The sequence below is a fragment of the Calliopsis andreniformis genome, chromosome 11 (assembly GCF_051401765.1).
Source record: "Calliopsis andreniformis isolate RMS-2024a chromosome 11, iyCalAndr_principal, whole genome shotgun sequence".
NCBI classification, from domain to species: Eukaryota; Metazoa; Arthropoda; class Insecta; order Hymenoptera; family Andrenidae; genus Calliopsis; species Calliopsis andreniformis.
This window is the reverse complement of record NC_135072.1, coordinates 14,106,864-14,129,244: the sequence shown is the minus strand read 5'-3', so window position 1 is coordinate 14,129,244 and position 22,381 is coordinate 14,106,864.

The window sequence follows — 22,381 nt, the reverse complement described above, 5'->3', positions numbered from 1 at the left end:
TATGCTTCTGGCGTTGACTTCTTAGGCCCTAACTATTCCCTCTGGTGGATCGACGCCCTAGAGTGAAACCTACGTTGCCCGGAACGTAGAAATGTCCATTCCTTTCACACTGGTTGCAATTATTCCTGCTATACGATTGAAAAACTGTTGTACTTTGATTCTATTTTATGCTTTTAGCGATGAATTCTAAGTCCCTAGCTATTCGATCTGGTGGAGCAACGCCCTAGAGTGACGCCTAGGTTGCTCGGAACGTAGGAATGACCATCACTTTCACACTGGTTGCAATTATTCCTGTTATACGATGGAAAAACTGTTGTATTTTTATTGCATTTTATGCTGCGGGCATTGACTTTTAAGGCCCTAGCTATTCAATCTGTTGGAGCAGCGCCCTAGGGTGAAGCCTAGGTTGCCCGGAACGTAGAAATGAGCATAACTATCACACTGGTTGCAATTATTCGTTTTATACGATGGAAAAACTGTTCTATATATTTTGTATTTTATGCTTCGGGCGTTGACTTCTAAGGCCCTAACTGTTCGATCTGGTGGTGCAACTCCCTAGGGTGAAGCCTAGGTTGCTCGGAAAGTAGAAATGACCATAACTTTCATACTGCTTGCGATTATTCGTTTTATACGATGGAAAAACTGTTGTATTTATATCGTGTTTTATGCTTCTGGCGTTGACTTCTTAGGCCCTAACTATTCCATCTGGTGGAACAACTCCCTAGGGTGAAGCCTAGGTTGCCCGGAATGTAGAAATGCCCATAACTTCCACACTGGTAGAAATTATTCGTTTTATACGATTGAAAAACTGTACTATTTATTTCGTATTTTATGCTTCGGGCGTTGACTTCTAAGGCCCTAACTGTTCGATCTGGTGGGGCAACGCCCTAGAGTGAGGTCTAGGTTGCCCGGAAAGTAGAAATGACCATAACTTTCATACTGGTTGCAATTATTCGTTTTATACATTGAAAAACTGTTGTATTTATATTGTATTTTATGCTTCTGGCGTTCACTTCTTAGGCCCTAACTATTCGATCTGGTGGAACAACGCCGTAGGGTGAAGCCTAGGTAGCCCGGAACGTAGAAATGACCATAACTTTCACACTGGTTGCAATTACACGTTTTATACGATGGAAAAGCTGTTGTGTTTATATCGTATTTTATGCTTCTGGCATTGACTTCTTAGGCCCTAACAATTCGAGCTGGTGGAGCAACGCCCTAGAGTGAAGCCTAGGTTGCCCGGAACGTAGAAATGACCATCACTTTCAAACTGGTTGCAATTATTCCTGTTATATGATGGAAAAACTGTTGTATTTTTATTGCATTTTATGCTTCGGGCATTGACTTTTAAGGCCCTAACTATTCAATCTGTTGGAGCAGCGCCCTAGGGTGAAGCCTAGGTTGCCCGGAACGTAGAAATGAGCATAACTATCACACTGGTTGCAATTATTCGTTTTATACGATGGAAAAGCTGCCGTATTTATATCGTATTTTATGCTTCTGGCGGTGACTTCTTAGGCCCTAACTATTCCATCTGGTGGAACAACGCCCTAGGGTGACGCCTAGGTTGCCTGGAAAGTAGAAATGCCCATAACTTTCACACTGGTAGCAATTATTCGTTTTATACGATGGAAAAACTGTTGTATATATTTTGTATTTTATGCTTCGGGCGTTGACTTCTTAGGCCCTAACTATTCCCTCTGGTGGATCGACGCCCTAGAGTGAAACCTACGTTGCCCGGAACGTAGAAATGACCATTCCTTTCACACTGGTTGCAATTATTCCTGCTATACGATTGAAAAACTGTTGTATTTTGATTCTATTTTATGCTTTTAGCGATGAATTCTAAGTCCCTAGCTATTCGATCTGGTGGAGCAACGCCCTAGAGTGACGCCTAGGTTGCTCGGAACGTAGGAATGACCATCACTTTCACACTGGTTGCAATTATTCCTGTTATACGATGGAAAAACTGTTGTATTTTTATTGCATTTTATGCTGCGGGCATTGACTTTTAAGGCCCTAGCTATTCAATCTGTTGGAGCAGCGCCCTAGGGTGAAGCCTAGGTTGCCCGGAACGTAGAAATGAGCATAACTATCACACTGGTTGCAATTATTCGTTTTATACGATGGAAAAGCTGCCGTATTTATATCGTATTTTATGCTTCTGGCGTTGACTTCTTAGGCCCTAACTATTCCATCTGGTGGAACAACGCCCTAGGGTGACGCCTAGGTTGCCTGGAAAGTAGAAATGACCATAACTTTCACACTGGTAGCAATTATTCGTTTTATACGATGGAAAAACTGTTCTATATATTTTGTATTTTATGCTTCGGGCGTTGACTTCTAAGGCCCTAACTGTTCGATCTGGTGGTGCAACTCCCTAGGGTGAAGCCTAGGTTGCTCGGAAAGTAGAAATGACCATAACTTTCATACTGCTTGCGATTATTCGTTTTATACGATGGAAAAACTGTTGTATTTATATCGTGTTTTATGCTTCTGGCGTTGACTTCTTAGGCCCTAACTATTCCATCTGGTGGAACAACTCCCTAGGGTGAAGCCTAGGTTGCCCGGAAAGTAGAAATGCCCATAACTTCCACACTGGTAGAAATTATTCGTTTTATACGATTGAAAAACTGTACTATTTATTTCCTATTTTATGCTTCGGGCGTTGACTTCTAAGGCCCTAACTGTTCGATCTGGTGGGGCAACGCCCTAGAGTGAGGTCTAGGTTGCCCGGAAAGTAGAAATGACCATAACTTTCATACTGGTTGCAATTATTCGTTTTATACATTGAAAAAACTGTTGTATTTATATTGTATTTTATGCTTCTGGCGTTCACTTCTTAGGCCCTAACTATTCGATCTGGTGGAACAACGCCGTAGGGTGAAGCCTAGGTAGCCCGGAACGTAGAAATGACCATAACTTTCACACTGGTTGCAATTACACGTTTTATACGATGGAAAAGCTGTTGTGTTTATATCGTATTTTATGCATCTGGCTTTGACTTCTTAGGCCCTAACAATTCGAGCTGGTGGAGCAACGCCCTAGAGTGAAGCCTAGGTTGCCCGGAACGTAGAAATGACCATCACTTTCAAACTGGTTGCAATTATTCCTGTTATATGATGGAAAAACTGTTGTATTTTTATTGCATTTTATGCTTCGGGCATTGACTTTTAAGGCCCTAACTATTCAATCTGTTGGAGCAGCGCCCTAGGGTGAAGCCTAGGTTGCCCGGAATGTAGAAATGAGCATAACTATCACACTGGTTGCAATTATTCGTTTTATACGATGGAAAAGCTGCCGTATTTATATCGTGTTTTATGCCTCTGGCGGTGACTTCTTAGGCCCTAACTATTCCATCTGGTGGAACAACGCCCTAGGGTGACGCCTAGGTTGCCTGGAAAGTAGAAATGCCCATAACTTTCACACTGGTAGCAATTATTCGTTTTATACGATGGAAAAACTGTTCTATATATTTTGTATTTTATGCTTCGGGCGTTGACTTCTAAGGCCCTAACTATTCGATCTGGTGGTGCAACTCCCTAGAGTGAAGCCTAGGTTGCTCGGAACGTAGAAATGACCATTACTTTCACACTGGTTGCAATTATTCGTTTTATACGATGGACAAGCTGTTGTATTTATATCGTATTTTATGCTTCTGGCGTTGACTTCTTAGGCCCTAACTATTCCCTCTGGTGGATCGACGCCCTAGAGTGAAACCTACGTTGCCCGGAACGTAGAAATGAAAATTCCTTTCACACTGGTTGCAATTATTCCTGCTATACGATTGAAAAACTGTTGTATTTTGATTCTATTTTATGCTTTTAGCGATGAATTCTAAGTCCCTAGCTATTCGATCTGGTGGAGCAACGCCCTAGAGTGACGCCTAGGTTGCTCGGAACGTAGGAATGACCATCACTTTCACACTGGTTGCAATTATTCCTGTTATACGATGGAAAAACTGATGTATTTTTATTGCATTTTATGCTTCGGGCATTGACTTTTAAGGCCCTAGCTATTCAATCTGTTGGAGCAGCGCCCTAGGGTGAAGCTTAGGTTGCCCGGAACGTAGAAATGAGCATAACTATCACACTGGTTGCAATTATTCGTTTTATACGATGGAAAAGCTGCCGTATTTATATCGTATTTTATGCTTCTGGCGTTGACTTCTTAGGCCCTAACTATTCCATCTGGTGGAACAACGCCCTAGGGTGACGCCTAGGTTGCCTGGAAAGTAGAAATGACCATAACTTTCACACTGGTAGCAATTATTCGTTTTATACGATGGAAAAACTGTTCTATATATTTTGTATTTTATGCTTCGGGCGTTGACTTCTAAGGCCCTAACTGTTCGATCTGGTGGTGCAACTCCCTAGGGTGAAGCCTAGGTTGCTCGGAAAGTAGAAATGACCATAACTTTCATACTGCTTGCGATTATTCGTTTTATACGATGGAAAAACTGTTGTATTTATATCGTGTTTTATGCTTCTGGCGTTGACTTCTTAGGCCCTAACTATTCCATCTGGTGGAACAACTCCCTAGGGTGAAGCCTAGGTTGCCCGGAAAGTAGAAATGCCCATAACTTCCACACTGGTAGAAATTATTCGTTTTATACGATTGAAAAACTGTACTATTTATTTCGTACTTTATGCTTCGGGCGTTGACTTCTAAGGCCCTAACTGTTCGATCTGGTGGGGCAACGCCCTAGAGTGAGGTCTAGGTTGCCCGGAAAGTAGAAATGACCATAACTTTCATACTGCTTGCAATTATTCGTTTTATACATTGAAAAAACTGTTGTATTTATATTGTATTTTATGCTTCTGGCGTTCACTTCTTAGGCCCTAACTATTCGATCTGGTGGAACAACGCCGTAGGGTGAAGCCTAGGTAGCCCGGAACGTAGAAATGACCATAACTTTCACACTGGTTGCAATTACACGTTTTATACGATGGAAAAGCTGCCGTATTTATATCGTATTTTATGCTTCTGGCGGTGACTTCTTAGGCCCTAACTATTCCATCTGGTGGAACAACGCCCTAGGGTGACGCCTAGGTTGCCTGGAAAGTAGAAATGCCCATAACTTTCACACTGGTAGCAATTATTCGTTTTATACGATGGAAAAACTGTTCTATATATTTTGTATTTTATGCTTCGGGCGTTGACTTCTAAGGCCCTAACTATTCGATCTGGTGGTGCAACTCCCTAGAGTGAAGCCTAGGTTGCTCGGAACGTAGAAATGACCATTACTTTCACACTGGTTGCTATTATTCGTTTTATACGATGGAAAAGCTGTTGTATTTATATCGTATTTTATGCTTCTGGCGTTGACTTCTTAGGCCCTAACTATTCCCTCTGGTGGATCGACGCCCTAGAGTGAAACCTACGTTGCCCGGAACGTAGAAATGTCCATTCCTTTCACACTGGTTGCAATTATTCCTGCTATACGATTGAAAAACTGTTGTATTTTGATTCTATTTTATGCTTTTAGCGATGAATTCTAAGTCCCTAGCTATTCGATCTGGTGGAGCAACGCCCTAGAGTGACGCCTAGGTTGCTCGGAACGTAGGAATGACCATCACTTTCACACTGGTTGCAATTATTCCTGTTATACGATGGAAAAACTGTTGTATTTTTATTGCATTTTATGCTGCGGGCATTGACTTTTAAGGCCCTAGCTATTCAATCTGTTGGAGCAGCGCCCTAGGGTGAAGCCTAGGTTGCCCGGAACGTAGAAATGAGCATAACTATCACACTGGTTGCAATTATTCGTTTTATACGATGGAAAAACTGTTCTATATATTTTGTATTTTATGCTTCGGGCGTTGACTTCTAAGGCCCTAACTGTTCGATCTGGTGGTGCAACTCCCTAGGGTGAAGCCTAGGTTGCTCGGAAAGTAGAAATGACCATAACTTTCATACTGCTTGCGATTATTCGTTTTATACGATGGAAAAACTGTTGTATTTAGATCGTGTTTTATGCTTCTGGCGTTGACTTCTTAGGCCCTAACTATTCCATCTGGTGGAACAACTCCCTAGGGTGAAGCCTAGGTTGCCCGGAATGTAGAAATGCCCATAACTTCCACACTGGTAGAAATTATTCGTTTTATACGATTGAAAAACTGTACTATTTATTTCGTATTTTATGCTTCGGGCGTTGACTTCCAAGGCCCTAACTGTTCGATCTGGTGGGGCAACGCCCTAGAGTGAGGTCTAGGTTGCCCGGAAAGTAGAAATGACCATAACTTTCATACTGGTTGCAATTATTCGTTTTATACATTGAAAAACTGTTGTATTTATATTGTATTTTATGCTTCTGGCGTTCACTTCTTAGGCCCTAACTATTCGATCTGGTGGAACAACGCCGTAGGGTGAAGCCTAGGTAGCCCGGAACGTAGAAATGACCATAACTTTCACACTGGTTGCAATTACACGTTTTATACGATGGAAAAGCTGTTGTGTTTATATCGTATTTTATGCTTCTGGCATTGACGTCTTAGGCCCTAACAATTCGAGCTGGTGGAGCAACGCCCTAGAGTGAAGCCTAGGTTGCCCGGAACGTAGAAATGACCATCACTTTCAAACTGGTTGCAATTATTCCTTTTATATGATGGAAAAACTGTTGTATTTTTATTGCATTTTATGCTTCGGGCATTGACTTTTAAGGCCCTAACTATTCAATCTGTTGGAGCAGCGCCCTAGGGTGAAGCCTAGGTTGCCCGGAACGTAGAAATGAGCATAACTATCACACTGGTTGCAATTATTCGTTTTATACGATGGAAAAGCTGCCGTATTTATATCGTATTTTATGCTTCTGGCGGTGACTTCTTAGGCCCTAACTATTCCATCTGGTGGAACAACGCCCTAGGGTGACGCCTAGGTTGCCTGGAAAGTAGAAATGCCCATAACTTTCACACTGGTAGCAATTATTCGTTTTATACGATGGAAAAACTGTTCTATATATTTTGTATTTTATGCATCGGGCGTTGACTTCTTAGGCCCTAACTATTCCCTCTGGTGGATCGACGCCCTAGAGTGAAACCTACGTTGCCCGGAACGTAGAAATGACCATTCCTTTCACACTGGTTGCAATTATTCCTGCTATACGATTGAAAAACTGTTGTATTTTGATTCTATTTTATGCTTTTAGCGATGAATTCTAAGTCCCTAGCTATTCGATCTGGTGGAGCAACGCCCTAGAGTGACGCCTAGGTTGCTCGGAACGTAGGAATGACCATCACTTTCACACTGGTTGCAATTATTCCTGTTATACGATGGAAAAACTGTTGTATTTTTATTGCATTTTATGCTGCGGGCATTGACTTTTAAGGCCCTAGCTATTCAATCTGTTGGAGCAGCGCCCTAGGGTGAAGCCTAGGTTGCCCGGAACGTAGAAATGAGCATAACTATCACACTGGTTGCAATTATTCGTTTTATACGATGGAAAAGCTGCCGTATTTATATCGTATTTTATGCTTCTGGCGTTGACTTCTTAGGCCCTAACTATTCCATCTGGTGGAACAACGCCCTAGGGTGACGCCTAGGTTGCCTGGAAAGTAGAAATGACCATAACTTTCACACTGGTAGCAATTATTCGTTTTATACGATGGAAAAACTGTTCTATATATTTTGTATTTTATGCTTCGGGCGTTGACTTCTAAGGCCCTAACTGTTCGATCTGGTGGTGCAACTCCCTAGGGTGAAGCCTAGGTTGCTCGGAAAGTAGAAATGACCATAACTTTCATACTGCTTGCGATTATTCGTTTTATACGATGGAAAAACTGTTGTATTTATATCGTGTTTTATGCTTCTGGCGTTGACTTCTTAGGCCCTAACTATTCCATCTGGTGGAACAACTCCCTAGGGTGAAGCCTAGGTTGCCCGGAAAGTAGAAATGCCCATAACTTCCACACTGGTAGAAATTATTCGTTTTATACGATTCAAAAACTGTACTATTTATTTCCTATTTTATGCTTCGGGCGTTGACTTCTAAGGCCCTAACTGTTCGATCTGGTGGGGCAACGCCCTAGAGTGAGGTCTAGGTTGCCCGGAAAGTAGAAATGACCATAACTTTCATACTGGTTGCAATTATTCGTTTTATACATTGAAAAAACTGTTGTATTTATATTGTATTTTATGCTTCTGGCGTTCACTTCTTAGGCCCTAACTATTCGATCTGGTGGAACAACGCCGTAGGGTGAAGCCTAGGTAGCCCGGAACGTAGAAATGACCATAACTTTCACACTGGTTGCAATTACACGTTTTATACGATGGAAAAGCTGTTGTGTTTATATCGTATTTTATGCATCTGGCTTTGACTTCTTAGGCCCTAACAATTCGAGCTGGTGGAGCAACGCCCTAGAGTGAAGCCTAGGTTGCCCGGAACGTAGAAATGACCATCACTTTCAAACTGGTTGCAATTATTCCTGTTATATGATGGAAAAACTGTTGTATTTTTATTGCATTTTATGCTTCGGGCATTGACTTTTAAGGCCCTAACTATTCAATCTGTTGGAGCAGCGCCCTAGGGTGAAGCCTAGGTTGCCCGGAATGTAGAAATGAGCATAACTATCACACTGGTTGCAATTATTCGTTTTATACGATGGAAAAGCTGCCGTATTTATATCGTATTTTATGCTTCTGGCGGTGACTTCTTAGGCCCTAACTATTCCATCTGGTGGAACAACGCCCTAGGGTGACGCCTAGGTTGCCTGGAAAGTAGAAATGCCCATAACTTTCACACTGGTAGCAATTATTCGTTTTATACGATGGAAAAACTGTTCTATATATTTTGTATTTTATGCTTCGGGCGTTGACTTCTAAGGCCCTAACTATTCGATCTGGTGGTGCAACTCCCTAGAGTGAAGCCTAGGTTGCTCGGAACGTAGAAATGACCATTACTTTCACACTGGTTGCAATTATTCGTTTTATACGATGGAAAAGCTGTTGTATTTATATCGTATTTTATGCTTCTGGCGTTGACTTCTTAGGCCCTAACTATTCCCTCTGGTGGATCGACGCCCTAGAGTGAAACCTACGTTGCCCGGAACGTAGAAATGACCATTCCTTTCACACTGGTTGCAATTATTCCTGCTATACGATTGAAAAACTGTTGTATTTTGATTCTATTTTATGCTTTTAGCGATGAATTCTAAGTCCCTAGCTATTCGATCTGGTGGAGCAACGCCCTAGAGTGACGCCTAGGTTGCTCGGAACGTAGGAATGACCATCACTTTCACACTGGTTGCAATTATTCCTGTTATACGATGGAAAAACTGTTGTATTTTTATTGCATTTTATGCTGCGGGCATTGACTTTTAAGGCCCTAGCTATTCAATCTGTTGGAGCAGCGCCCTAGGGTGAAGCCTAGGTTGCCCGGAACGTAGAAATGAGCATAACTATCACACTGGTTGCAATTATTCGTTTTATACGATGGAAAAGCTGCCGTATTTATATCGTATTTTATGCTTCTGGCGTTGACTTCTTAGGCCCTAACTATTCCATCTGGTGGAACAACGCCCTAGGGTGACGCCTAGGTTGCCTGGAAAGTAGAAATGACCATAACTTTCACACTGGTAGCAATTATTCGTTTTATACGATGGAAAAACTGTTCTATATATTTTGTATTTTATGCTTCGGGCGTTGACTTCTAAGGCCCTAACTGTTCGATCTGGTGGTGCAACTCCCTAGGGTGAAGCCTAGGTTGCTCGGAAAGTAGAAATGACCATAACTTTCATACTGCTTGCGATTATTCGTTTTATACGATGGAAAAACTGTTGTATTTATATCGTGTTTTATGCTTCTGGCGTTGACTTCTTAGGCCCTAACTATTCCATCTGGTGGAACAACTCCCTAGGGTGAAGCCTAGGTTGCCCGGAAAGTAGAAATGCCCATAACTTCCACACTGGTAGAAATTATTCGTTTTATACGATTGAAAAACTGTACTATTTATTTCCTATTTTATGCTTCGGGCGTTGACTTCTAAGGCCCTAACTGTTCGATCTGGTGGGGCAACGCCCTAGAGTGAGGTCTAGGTTGCCCGGAAAGTAGAAATGACCATAACTTTCATACTGGTTGCAATTATTCGTTTTATACATTGAAAAAACTGTTGTATTTATATTGTATTTTATGCTTCTGGCGTTCACTTCTTAGGCCCTAACTATTCGATCTGGTGGAACAACGCCGTAGGGTGAAGCCTAGGTAGCCCGGAACGTAGAAATGACCATAACTTTCACACTGGTTGCAATTACACGTTTTATACGATGGAAAAGCTGTTGTGTTTATATCGTATTTTATGCATCTGGCTTTGACTTCTTAGGCCCTAACAATTCGAGCTGGTGGAGCAACGCCCTAGAGTGAAGCCTAGGTTGCCCGGAACGCAGAAATGACCATCACTTTCAAACTGGTTGCAATTATTCCTGTTATATGATGGAAAAACTGTTGTATTTTTATTGCATTTTATGCTTCGGGCATTGACTTTTAAGGCCCTAACTATTCAATCTGTTGGAGCAGCGCCCTAGGGTGAAGCCTAGGTTGCCCGGAATGTAGAAATGAGCATAACTATCACACTGGTTGCAATTATTCGTTTTATACGATGGAAAAGCTGCCGTATTTATATCGTATTTTATGCTTCTGGCGGTGACTTCTTAGGCCCTAACTATTCCATCTGGTGGAACAACGCCCTAGGGTGACGCCTAGGTTGCCTGGAAAGTAGAAATGCCCATAACTTTCACACTGGTAGCAATTATTCGTTTTATACGATGGAAAAACTGTTCTATATATTTTGTATTTTATGCTTCGGGCGTTGACTTCTAAGGCCCTAACTATTCGATCTGGTGGTGCAACTCCCTAGAGTGAAGCCTAGGTTGCTCGGAACGTAGAAATGACCATTACTTTCACACTGGTTGCAATTATTCGTTTTATACGATGGAAAAGCTGTTGTATTTATATCGTATTTTATGCTTCTGGCGTTGACTTCTTAGGCCCTAACTATTCCCTCTGGTGGATCGACGCCCTAGAGTGAAACCTACGTTGCCCGGAACGTAGAAATGAAAATTCCTTTCACACTGGTTGCAATTATTCCTGCTATACGATTGAAAAACTGTTGTATTTTGATTCTATTTTATGCTTTTAGCGATGAATTCTAAGTCCCTAGCTATTCGATCTGGTGGAGCAACGCCCTAGAGTGACGCCTAGGTTGCTCGGAACGTAGGAATGACCATCACTTTCACACTGGTTGCAATTATTCCTGTTATACGATGGAAAAACTGATGTATTTTTATTGCATTTTATGCTTCGGGCATTGACTTTTAAGGCCCTAGCTATTCAATCTGTTGGAGCAGCGCCCTAGGGTGAAGCTTAGGTTGCCCGGAACGTAGAAATGAGCGTAACTATCACACTGGTTGCAATTATTCGTTTTATACGATGGAAAAGCTGCCGTATTTATATCGTATTTTATGCTTCTGGCGTTGACTTCTTAGGCCCTAACTATTCCATCTGGTGGAACAACGCCCTAGGGTGACGCCTAGGTTGCCTGGAAAGTAGAAATGACCATAACTTTCACACTGGTAGCAATTATTCGTTTTATACGATGGAAAAACTGTTCTATATATTTTGTATTTTATGCTTCGGGCGTTGACTTCTAAGGCCCTAACTGTTCGATCTGGTGGTGCAACTCCCTAGGGTGAAGCCTAGGTTGCTCGGAAAGTAGAAATGACCATAACTTTCATACTGCTTGCGATTATTCGTTTTATACGATGGAAAAACTGTTGTATTTATATCGTCTTTTATGCTTCTGGCGTTGACTTCTTAGGCCCTAACTATTCCATCTGGTGGAACAACTCCCTAGGGTGAAGCCTAGGTTGCCCGGAAAGTAGAAATGCCCATAACTTCCACACTGGTAGAAATTATTCGTTTTATACGATTGAAAAACTGTACTATTTATTTCGTATTTTATGCTTCGGGCGTTGACTTCTAAGGCCCTAACTGTTCGATCTGGTGGGGCAACGCCCTAGAGTGAGGTCTAGGTTGCCCGGAAAGTAGAAATGACCATAACTTTCATACTGCTTGCAATTATTCGTTTTATACATTGAAAAAACTGTTGTATTTATATTGTATTTTATGCTTCTGGCGTTCACTTCTTAGGCCCTAACTATTCGATCTGGTGGAACAACGCCGTAGGGTGAAGCCTAGGTAGCCCGGAACGTAGAAATGACCATAACTTTCACACTGGTTGCAATTACACGTTTTATACGATGGAAAAGCTGTTGTGTTTATATCGTATTTTATGGTTCTGGCATTGACTTCTTAGGCCCTAACAATTCGAGCTGGTGGAGCAACGCCCTAGAGTGAAGCCTAGGTTGCCCGGAACGTAGAAATGACCATCACTTTCAAACTGGTTGCAATTATTCCTGTTATACGATGGAAAAACTGTTGTATTTTTATTGTATTTTATGCTTCTGGCGTTGACTTCTAAGGCCCTAACTATTCGATCTGGTGGAGCAACGCCCTAGGGTGAAGCCTAGGTTGGCCTGAATGGAGAAATATCCATAACTTTCACACTGGTTGCAATTATTCGTTTTATACGATTGAAAAGCTGTTGTATTTATTTTATGCTTCTGGCGTTGACTTCTTAGGCCCTAACTATTCCCTCTGGTGGATCAACGCCCTAGAGTGAAACCTACGGTGCCCGGAACGCAGAAATGACCATTCCTTTCACACTGGTTGCAATTATTCCTGTTATGCGATGGAAAAACTGTTGTATTTTTATTCTATTTTATGCTTTTAGCGATGAATTCTAAGTCCCTAGCTATTCAATCTGGTGGAGCAACGCCCTAGAGTGACGCCTAGGTTGCTCGGAACGTAGAAATGACCATTACTTTCACACTGGTTGCAATTATTCGTTTTATACGATGGAAAAGCTGCCGTATTTATATAGTATTTTATGCTTCTGGCGTTGACTTCTTAGGCCCTAACTACTTGACCTGGTGGAGCAACGCCCTAGAGTGAAACCTAGGGTGCTCGGAACGCAGAAATGACCATTACATTCACACTGGTTGCAATTATTCCTGTTATACGATGGAAAAACTGTTGTATTTTTATTGTATTCTATGCTTCTGGCGTTTAATTCTAAGTCGCTAGCTATTTGATCTGGTGGAGCAACGACCTAGAGTGAAGCCTAGGTTGCCCGGAACGTAGAAATGACAATCACTTTCACACTGTTTGCTATTATTCATTTTGTACGATGGAAAAGCTGTTGTATTTTTATTGCATTTTATGCTTCGGGCATTGACTTTTAAGGCCCTAGCTATTCAATCTGTTGGAGCAGCGCCCTAGGGTGAAGCCTAGGTTGCCCGGAACGTAGAAATGAGCATAACTATCACACTGGTTGCAATTATTCGTTTTATACGATGGAAAAGCTGCCGTATTTATATCGTATTTTATGCTTCTGGCGTTGACTTCTTAGGCCCTAACTATTCCATCTGGTGGAACAACGCCCTAGGGTGACGCCTAGGTTGCCTGGAAAGTAGAAATGACCATAACTTTCACACTGGTAGCAATTATTCGTTTTATACGATGGAAAAACTGTTCTATATATTTTGTATTTTATGCTTCGGGCGTTGACTTCTAAGGCCCTAACTGTTCGATCTGGTGGTGCAACTCCCTAGGGTGAAGCCTAGGTTGCTCGGAAAGTAGAAATGACCATAACTTTCATACTGCTTGCGATTATTCGTTTTATACGATGGAAAAACTGTTGTATTTATATCGTGTTTTATGCTTCTGGGGTTGACTTCTTAGGCCCTAACTATTCCATCTGGTGGAACAACTCCCTAGGGTGAAGCCTAGGTTGCCCGGAAAGTAGAAATGCCCATAACTTCCACACTGTTAGAAATTATTCGTTTTATACGATTGAAAAACTGTACTATTTATTTCGTATTTTATGCTTCGGGCGTTGACTTCTAAGGCCCTAACTGTTCGATCTGGTGGGGCAACGCCCTAGAGTGAGGTCTAGGTTGCCCGGAAAGTAGAAATGACCATAACTTTCATACTGGTTGCAATTATTCGTTTTATACATTGAAAAAACTGTTGTATTTATATTGTATTTTATGCTTCTGGCGTTCACTTCTTAGGCCCTAACTATTCGATCTGGTGGAACAACGCCGTAGGGTGAAGCCTAGGTAGCCCGGAACGTAGAAATGACCATAACTTTCACACTGGTTGCAATTACACGTTTTATACGATGGAAAAGCTGTTGTGTTTATATCGTATTTTATGCTTCTGGCATTGACTTCTTAGGCCCTAACAATTCGAGCTGGTAGAGCAACGCCCTAGAGTGAAGCCTAGGTTGCCCGGAACGTAGAAATGACCATCACTTTCAAACTGGTTGCAATTATTCCTGTTATATGATGGAAAAACTGTTGTATTTTTATTGCATTTTATGCTTCGGGCATTGACTTTTAAGGCCCTAACTATTCAATCTGTTGGAGCAGCGCCCTAGGGTGAAGCCTAGGTTGCCCGGAACGTAGAAATGCCCATAGCTTTCACACTGGTAGCAATTATTCGTTTTATACGATGGAAAAACTGTTCTATATATTTTGTATTTTATGCTTCGGGCGTTGACTTCTAAGGCCCTAACTATTCGATCTGGTGGTGCAACTCCCTAGAGTGAAGCCTAGGTTGCTCGGAACGTAGAAATGACCATTACTTTCACACTGGTTGCAATTATTCGTTTTATACGATGGAAAAGCTGTTGTATTTATATCGTATTTTATGCTTCTGGCGTTGACTTCTTAGGCCCTAACTATTCCCTCTGGTGGATCGACGCCCTAGAGTGAAACCTACGTTGCCCGGAACGTAGAAATGACCATTCCTTTCACACTGGTTGCAATTATTCCTGCTATACGATTGAAAAACTGTTGTATTTTGATTCTATTTTATGCTTTTAGCGATGAATTCTAAGTCCCTAGCTACTCGATCTGGTGGAGCAACGCCCTAGAGTGACGCCTAGGTTGCTCGCAACGTAGGAATGACCATCACTTTCACACTGGTTGCAATTATTCCTGTTATACGATGGAAAAACTGTTGTATTTTTATTGCATTTTATGCTTCGGGCATTGACTTTTAAGGCCCTAGCTATTCAATCTGTTGGAGCAGCGCCCTAGGGTGAAGCCTAGGTTGCCCGGAACGTAGAAATGAGCATAACTATCACACTGGTTGCAATTATTCGTTTTATACGATGGAAAAGCTGCCGTATTTATATCGTATTTTATGCTTCTGGCGTTGACTTCTTTGGCCCTAACTATTCCATCTGGTGGAACAACGCCCTAGGGTGACGCCTAGGTTGCCTGGAAAGTAGAAATGACCATAACTTTCACACTGGTAGCAATTATTCGTTTTATACGATGGAAAAACTGTTCTATATATTTTGTATTTTATGCTTCGGGCGTTGACTTCTAAGGCCCTAACTGTTCGATCTGGTGGTGCAACTCCCTAGGGTGAAGCCTAGGTTGCTCGGAAAGTAGAAATGACCATAACTTTCATACTGCTTGCGATTATTCGTTTTATACGATGGAAAAACTGTTGTATTTATATCGTGTTTTATGCTTCTGGCGTTGACTTCTTAGGCCCTAACTATTCCATCTGGTGGAACAACTCCCTAGGGTGAAGCCTAGGTTGCCCGGAAAGTAGAAATGCCCATAACTTCCACACTGGTAGAAATTATTCGTTTTATGCGATTGAAAAACTGTACTATTTATTTTGTATTTTATGCTTCGGGCGTTGACTTCTAAGGCCCTAACTGTTCGATCTGGTGGGGCAACGCCCTAGAGTGAGGTCTATGTTGCCCGGAAAGTAGAAATGACCATAACTTTCATACTGGTTGCAATTATTCGTTTTATACATTGAAAAAACTGTTGTATTTATATTGTATTTTATGCTTCTGGCGTTCACTTCTTAGGCCCTAACTATTCGATCTGGTGGAACAACGCCGTAGGGTGAAGCCTAGGTAGCCCGGAACGTAGAAATGACCATAACTTTCACACTGGTTGCAATTACACGTTTTATACGATGGAAAAGCTGTTGTGTTTATATCGTATTTTATGCTTCTGGCTTTGACTTCTTAGGCCCTAACAATTCGAGCTGGTGGAGCAACGCCCTAGAGTGAAGCCTAGGTTGCCCGGAACGTAGAAATGACCATCACTTTCAAACTGGTTGCAATTATTCCTGTTATATGATGGAAAAACTGTTGTTTTTTTATTGCATTTTATGCTTCGGGCATTGACTTTTAAGGCCCTAACTATTCAATCTGTTGGAGCAACGCCCTAGGGTGAAGCCTAGGTTTCCTGGAACGTAGAGATGAGCATAACTATCACACTGGTTGCAATTATTCGTTTTATACGATGGAAAAACTGTTGTATTTATATCGTCTTTTATGCTTCTGGCGTTGACTTCTTAGGCCCTAACTATTCCATCTGGTGGAACAACTCCCTAGGGTGAAGCCTAGGTTGCCCGGAAAGTAGAAATGCCCATAACTTCCACACTGGTAGAAATTATTCGTTTTATACGATTGAAAAACTGTACTATTTATTTCGTATTTTATGCTTCGGGCGTTGACTTCTAAGGCCCTAACTGTTCGATCTGGTGGGGCAACGCCCTAGAGTGAGGTCTAGGTTGCCCGGAAAGTAGAAATGACCATAACTTTCATACTGCTTGCAATTATTCGTTTTATACATTGAAAAAACTGTTGTATTTATATTGTATTTTATGCTTCTGGCGTTCACTTCTTAGGCCCTAACTATTCGATCTGGTGGAACAACGCCGTAGGGTGAAGCCTAGGTAGCCCGGAACGTAGAAATGACCATAACTTTCACACTGGTTGCAATTACACGTTTTATACGATGGAAAAGCTGTTGTGTTTATATCGTATTTTATGGTTCTGGCATTGACTTCTTAGGCCCTAACAATTCGAGCTGGTGGAGCAACGCCCTAGAGTGAAGCCTAGGTTGCCCGGAACGTAGAAATGACCATCACTTTCAAACTGGTTGCAATTATTCCTGTTATACGATGGAAAAACTGTTGTATTTTTATTGTATTTTATGCTTCTGGCGTTGACTTCTAAGGCCCTAACTATTCGATCTGGTGGAGCAACGCCCTAGGGTGAAGCCTAGGTTGGCCTGAATGGAGAAATATCCATAACTTTCACACTGGTTGCAATTATTCGTTTTATACGATTGAAAAGCTGTTGTATTTATTTTATGCTTCTGGCGTTGACTTCTTAGGCCCTAACTATTCCCTCTGGTGGATCAACGCCCTAGAGTGAAACCTACGGTGCCCGGAACGCAGAAATGACCATTCCTTTCACACTGGTTGCAATTATTCCTGTTATGCGATGGAAAAACTGTTGTATTTTTATTCTATTTTATGCTTTTAGCGATGAATTCTAAGTCCCTAGCTATTCAATCTGGTGGAGCAACGCCCTAGAGTGACGCCTAGGTTGCTCGGAACGTAGAAATGACCATTACTTTCACACTGGTTGCAATTATTCGTTTTATACGATGGAAAAGCTGCCGTATTTATATAGTATTTTATGCTTCTGGCGTTGACTTCTTAGGCCCTAACTACTTGACCTGGTGGAGCAACGCCCTAGAGTGAAACCTAGGGTGCTCGGAACGCAGAAATGACCATTACATTCACACTGGTTGCAATTATTCCTGTTATACGATGGAAAAACTGTTGTATTTTTATTGTATTCTATGCTTCTGGCGTTTAATTCTAAGTCGCTAGCTATTTGATCTGGTGGAGCAACGACCTAGAGTGAAGCCTAGGTTGCCCGGAACGTAGAAATGACAATCACTTTCACACTGTTTGCTATTATTCATTTTGTACGATGGAAAAGCTGTTGTATTTTTATTGCATTTTATGCTTCGGGCATTGACTTTTAAGGCCCTAGCTATTCAATCTGTTGGAGCAGCGCCCTAGGGTGAAGCCTAGGTTGCCCGGAACGTAGAAATGAGCATAACTATCACACTGGTTGCAATTATTCGTTTTATACGATGGAAAAGCTGCCGTATTTATATCGTATTTTATGCTTCTGGCGTTGACTTCTTAGGCCCTAACTATTCCATCTGGTGGAACAACGCCCTAGGGTGACGCCTAGGTTGCCTGGAAAGTAGAAATGACCATAACTTTCACACTGGTAGCAATTATTCGTTTTATACGATGGAAAAACTGTTCTATATATTTTGTATTTTATGCTTCGGGCGTTGACTTCTAAGGCCCTAACTGTTCGATCTGGTGGTGCAACTCCCTAGGGTGAAGCCTAGGTTGCTCGGAAAGTAGAAATGACCATAACTTTCATACTGCTTGCGATTATTCGTTTTATACGATGGAAAAACTGTTGTATTTATATCGTGTTTTATGCTTCTGGGGTTGACTTCTTAGGCCCTAACTATTCCATCTGGTGGAACAACTCCCTAGGGTGAAGCCTAGGTTGCCCGGAAAGTAGAAATGCCCATAACTTCCACACTGTTAGAAATTATTCGTTTTATACGATTGAAAAACTGTACTATTTATTTCGTATTTTATGCTTCGGGCGTTGACTTCTAAGGCCCTAACTGTTCGATCTGGTGGGGCAACGCCCTAGAGTGAGGTCTAGGTTGCCCGGAAAGTAGAAATGACCATAACTTTCATACTGGTTGCAATTATTCGTTTTATACATTGAAAAAACTGTTGTATTTATATTGTATTTTATGCTTCTGGCGTTCACTTCTTAGGCCCTAACTATTCGATCTGGTGGAACAACGCCGTAGGGTGAAGCCTAGGTAGCCCGGAACGTAGAAATGACCATAACTTTCACACTGGTTGCAATTACACGTTTTATACGATGGAAAAGCTGTTGTGTTTATATCGTATTTTATGCTTCTGGCATTGACTTCTTAGGCCCTAACAATTCGAGCTGGTAGAGCAACGCCCTAGAGTGAAGCCTAGGTTGCCCGGAACGTAGAAATGACCATCACTTTCAAACTGGTTGCAATTATTCCTGTTATATGATGGAAAAACTGTTGTATTTTTATTGCATTTTATGCTTCGGGCATTGACTTTTAAGGCCCTAACTATTCAATCTGTTGGAGCAGCGCCCTAGGGTGAAGCCTAGGTTGCCCGGAACGTAGAAATGCCCATAGCTTTCACACTGGTAGCAATTATTCGTTTTATACGATGGAAAAACTGTTCTATATATTTTGTATTTTATGCTTCGGGCGTTGACTTCTAAGGCCCTAACTATTCGATCTGGTGGTGCAACTCCCTAGAGTGAAGCCTAGGTTGCTCGGAACGTAGAAATGACCATTACTTTCACACTGGTTGCAATTATTCGTTTTATACGATGGAAAAGCTGTTGTATTTATATCGTATTTTATGCTTCTGGCGTTGACTTCTTAGGCCCTAACTATTCCCTCTGGTGGATCGACGCCCTAGAGTGAAACCTACGTTGCCCGGAACGTAGAAATGACCATTCCTTTCACACTGGTTGCAATTATTCCTGCTATACGATTGAAAAACTGTTGTATTTTGATTCTATTTTATGCTTTTAGCGATGAATTCTAAGTCCCTAGCTACTCGATCTGGTGGAGCAACGCCCTAGAGTGACGCCTAGGTTGCTCGCAACGTAGGAATGACCATCACTTTCACACTGGTTGCAATTATTCCTGTTATACGATGGAAAAACTGTTGTATTTTTATTGCATTTTATGCTTCGGGCATTGACTTTTAAGGCCCTAGCTATTCAATCTGTTGGAGCAGCGCCCTAGGGTGAAGCCTAGGTTGCCCGGAACGTAGAAATGAGCATAACTATCACACTGGTTGCAATTATTCGTTTTATACGATGGAAAAGCTGCCGTATTTATATCGTATTTTATGCTTCTGGCGTTGACTTCTTTGGCCCTAACTATTCCATCTGGTGGAACAACGCCCTAGGGTGACGCCTAGGTTGCCTGGAAAGTAGAAATGACCATAACTTTCACACTGGTAGCAATTATTCGTTTTATACGATGGAAAAACTGTTCTATATATTTTGTATTTTATGCTTCGGGCGTTGACTTCTAAGGCCCTAACTGTTCGATCTGGTGGTGCAACTCCCTAGGGTGAAGCCTAGGTTGCTCGGAAAGTAGAAATGACCATAACTTTCATACTGCTTGCGATTATTCGTTTTATACGATGGAAAAACTGTTGTATTTATATCGTGTTTTATGCTTCTGGCGTTGACTTCTTAGGCCCTAACTATTCCATCTGGTGGAACAACTCCCTAGGGTGAAGCCTAGGTTGCCCGGAAAGTAGAAATGCCCATAACTTCCACACTGGTAGAAATTATTCGTTTTATGCGATTGAAAAACTGTACTATTTATTTTGTATTTTATGCTTCGGGCGTTGACTTCTAAGGCCCTAACTGTTCGATCTGGTGGGGCAACGCCCTAGAGTGAGGTCTATGTTGCCCGGAAAGTAGAAATGACCATAACTTTCATACTGGTTGCAATTATTCGTTTTATACATTGAAAAAACTGTTGTATTTATATTGTATTTTATGCTTCTGGCGTTCACTTCTTAGGCCCTAACTATTCGATCTGGTGGAACAACGCCGTAGGGTGAAGCCTAGGTAGCCCGGAACGTAGAAATGACCATAACTTTCACACTGGTTGCAATTACACGTTTTATACGATGGAAAAGCTGTTGTGTTTATATCGTATTTTATGCTTCTGGCTTTGACTTCTTAGGCCCTAACAATTCGAGCTGGTGGAGCAACGCCCTAGAGTGAAGCCTAGGTTGCCCGGAACGTAGAAATGACCATCACTTTCAAACTGGTTGCAATTATTCCTGTTATATGATGGAAAAACTGTTGTTTTTTTATTGCATTTTATGCTTCGGGCATTGACTTTTAAGGCCCTAACTATTCAATCTGTTGGAGCAACGCCCTAGGGTGAAGCCTAGGTTTCCTGGAACGTAGAGATGAGCATAACTATCACACTGGTTGCAATTATTCGTTTTATACGATGGAAAAGCTGCCGTATTTATATCGTATTTTATGCTTCTGGCGTTGACTTCTTAGGCCCTAACTACTCGACCTGGTGGAGCAACGCCCTAGAGTGAAACCTAGGTTGCCCGGAACGCAGAAATGACCATTACATTCACACTGGTTGCAATTATTCCTGTTATACGATGGAAAAACTGTTGTATTTTTATTGTATTCTATGCTTCTGGCGTTTAATTCTAAGTCGCTAGCTATTTGATCTGGTGGAGCAACGACCTAGAGTGAAGCCTAGGTTGCCCGGGACGTAGAAATGACAATTACTTTCACACTGTTTGCTATTATTCATTTTGTACGATGGAAAAGCTGTTGTATTTATATTGCATTTTATGCTTCTGGCGTTGACTTCTTAGGCCCTAACTATTCCATCTGGTGGAACAACGCCCTAGGGTGACGCCTATGTTGCCTGGAAAGTAGAAATGACCATAACTTTCACACTGGTAGCAATTATTCGTTTTATACGATGGAAAAACTGTTCTGTATATTTTGTATTTTATGCTTCGGGCGTTGGCTTCTAAGGCCCTAACTATTCGATCTGGTGGTGCAACTCCCTAGCGTGAAGCCTAGGTTGCTTGGAAAGTAGAAATGACCATAACTTTCATACTGCTTGCGATTATTCGTTTTATACGAAGGAAAAACTGTTGTATTTATATCGTGTTTTATGCTTCTGGCGTTGACTTCTTAGGCCCTAACTATTCCATCTGGTGGAACAACTGCCTAGGGTGAAGCCTAGGTTGCCCGGAACGTCGAAATGACCAGAACTTTCACACTGGTAGCAATTAATAGTTTTATACAATGGAAAACCTGTTCGATTTATTTTGTATTTTATGTTTCGGGCGTTGACTTCTAAGGCCCTGACTGTTTGATCTGGTGGACCAACGCCCTAGAATGAGCCTAGGTTGCCCGGAACGTAGAAATGACCATATCTTTCACACTGTTTGCAATTATTAATTTATACGATGCCAAAGCTGTTGTATTTATATTGTATTTTATGCTTCTGGCATTGACTTCTTAGGCCCCAACTATTCGATCTGGAGGAGCAATGCATCAGAGTTAAGTCTAGGATGCCCGAAACGCCGAAATGATCATTACTTTCACGCTTATTGCAATTATTCCTGTAATACGATGAAAAGACTGTTGTATTTATATCGTATTTTATGCTTCTGGCGTTGACTTCTTAGGCCCTAACTATTCGACCTGGTGGAGCAACGCCCTAGAGTGAAACCTAGGTTGCCCGGAACGTAGAAATGACCATTCCTTTCACACTGGTTGCAATTATTCCTGTTATACGCTGGAAAAACTGTTGTATTT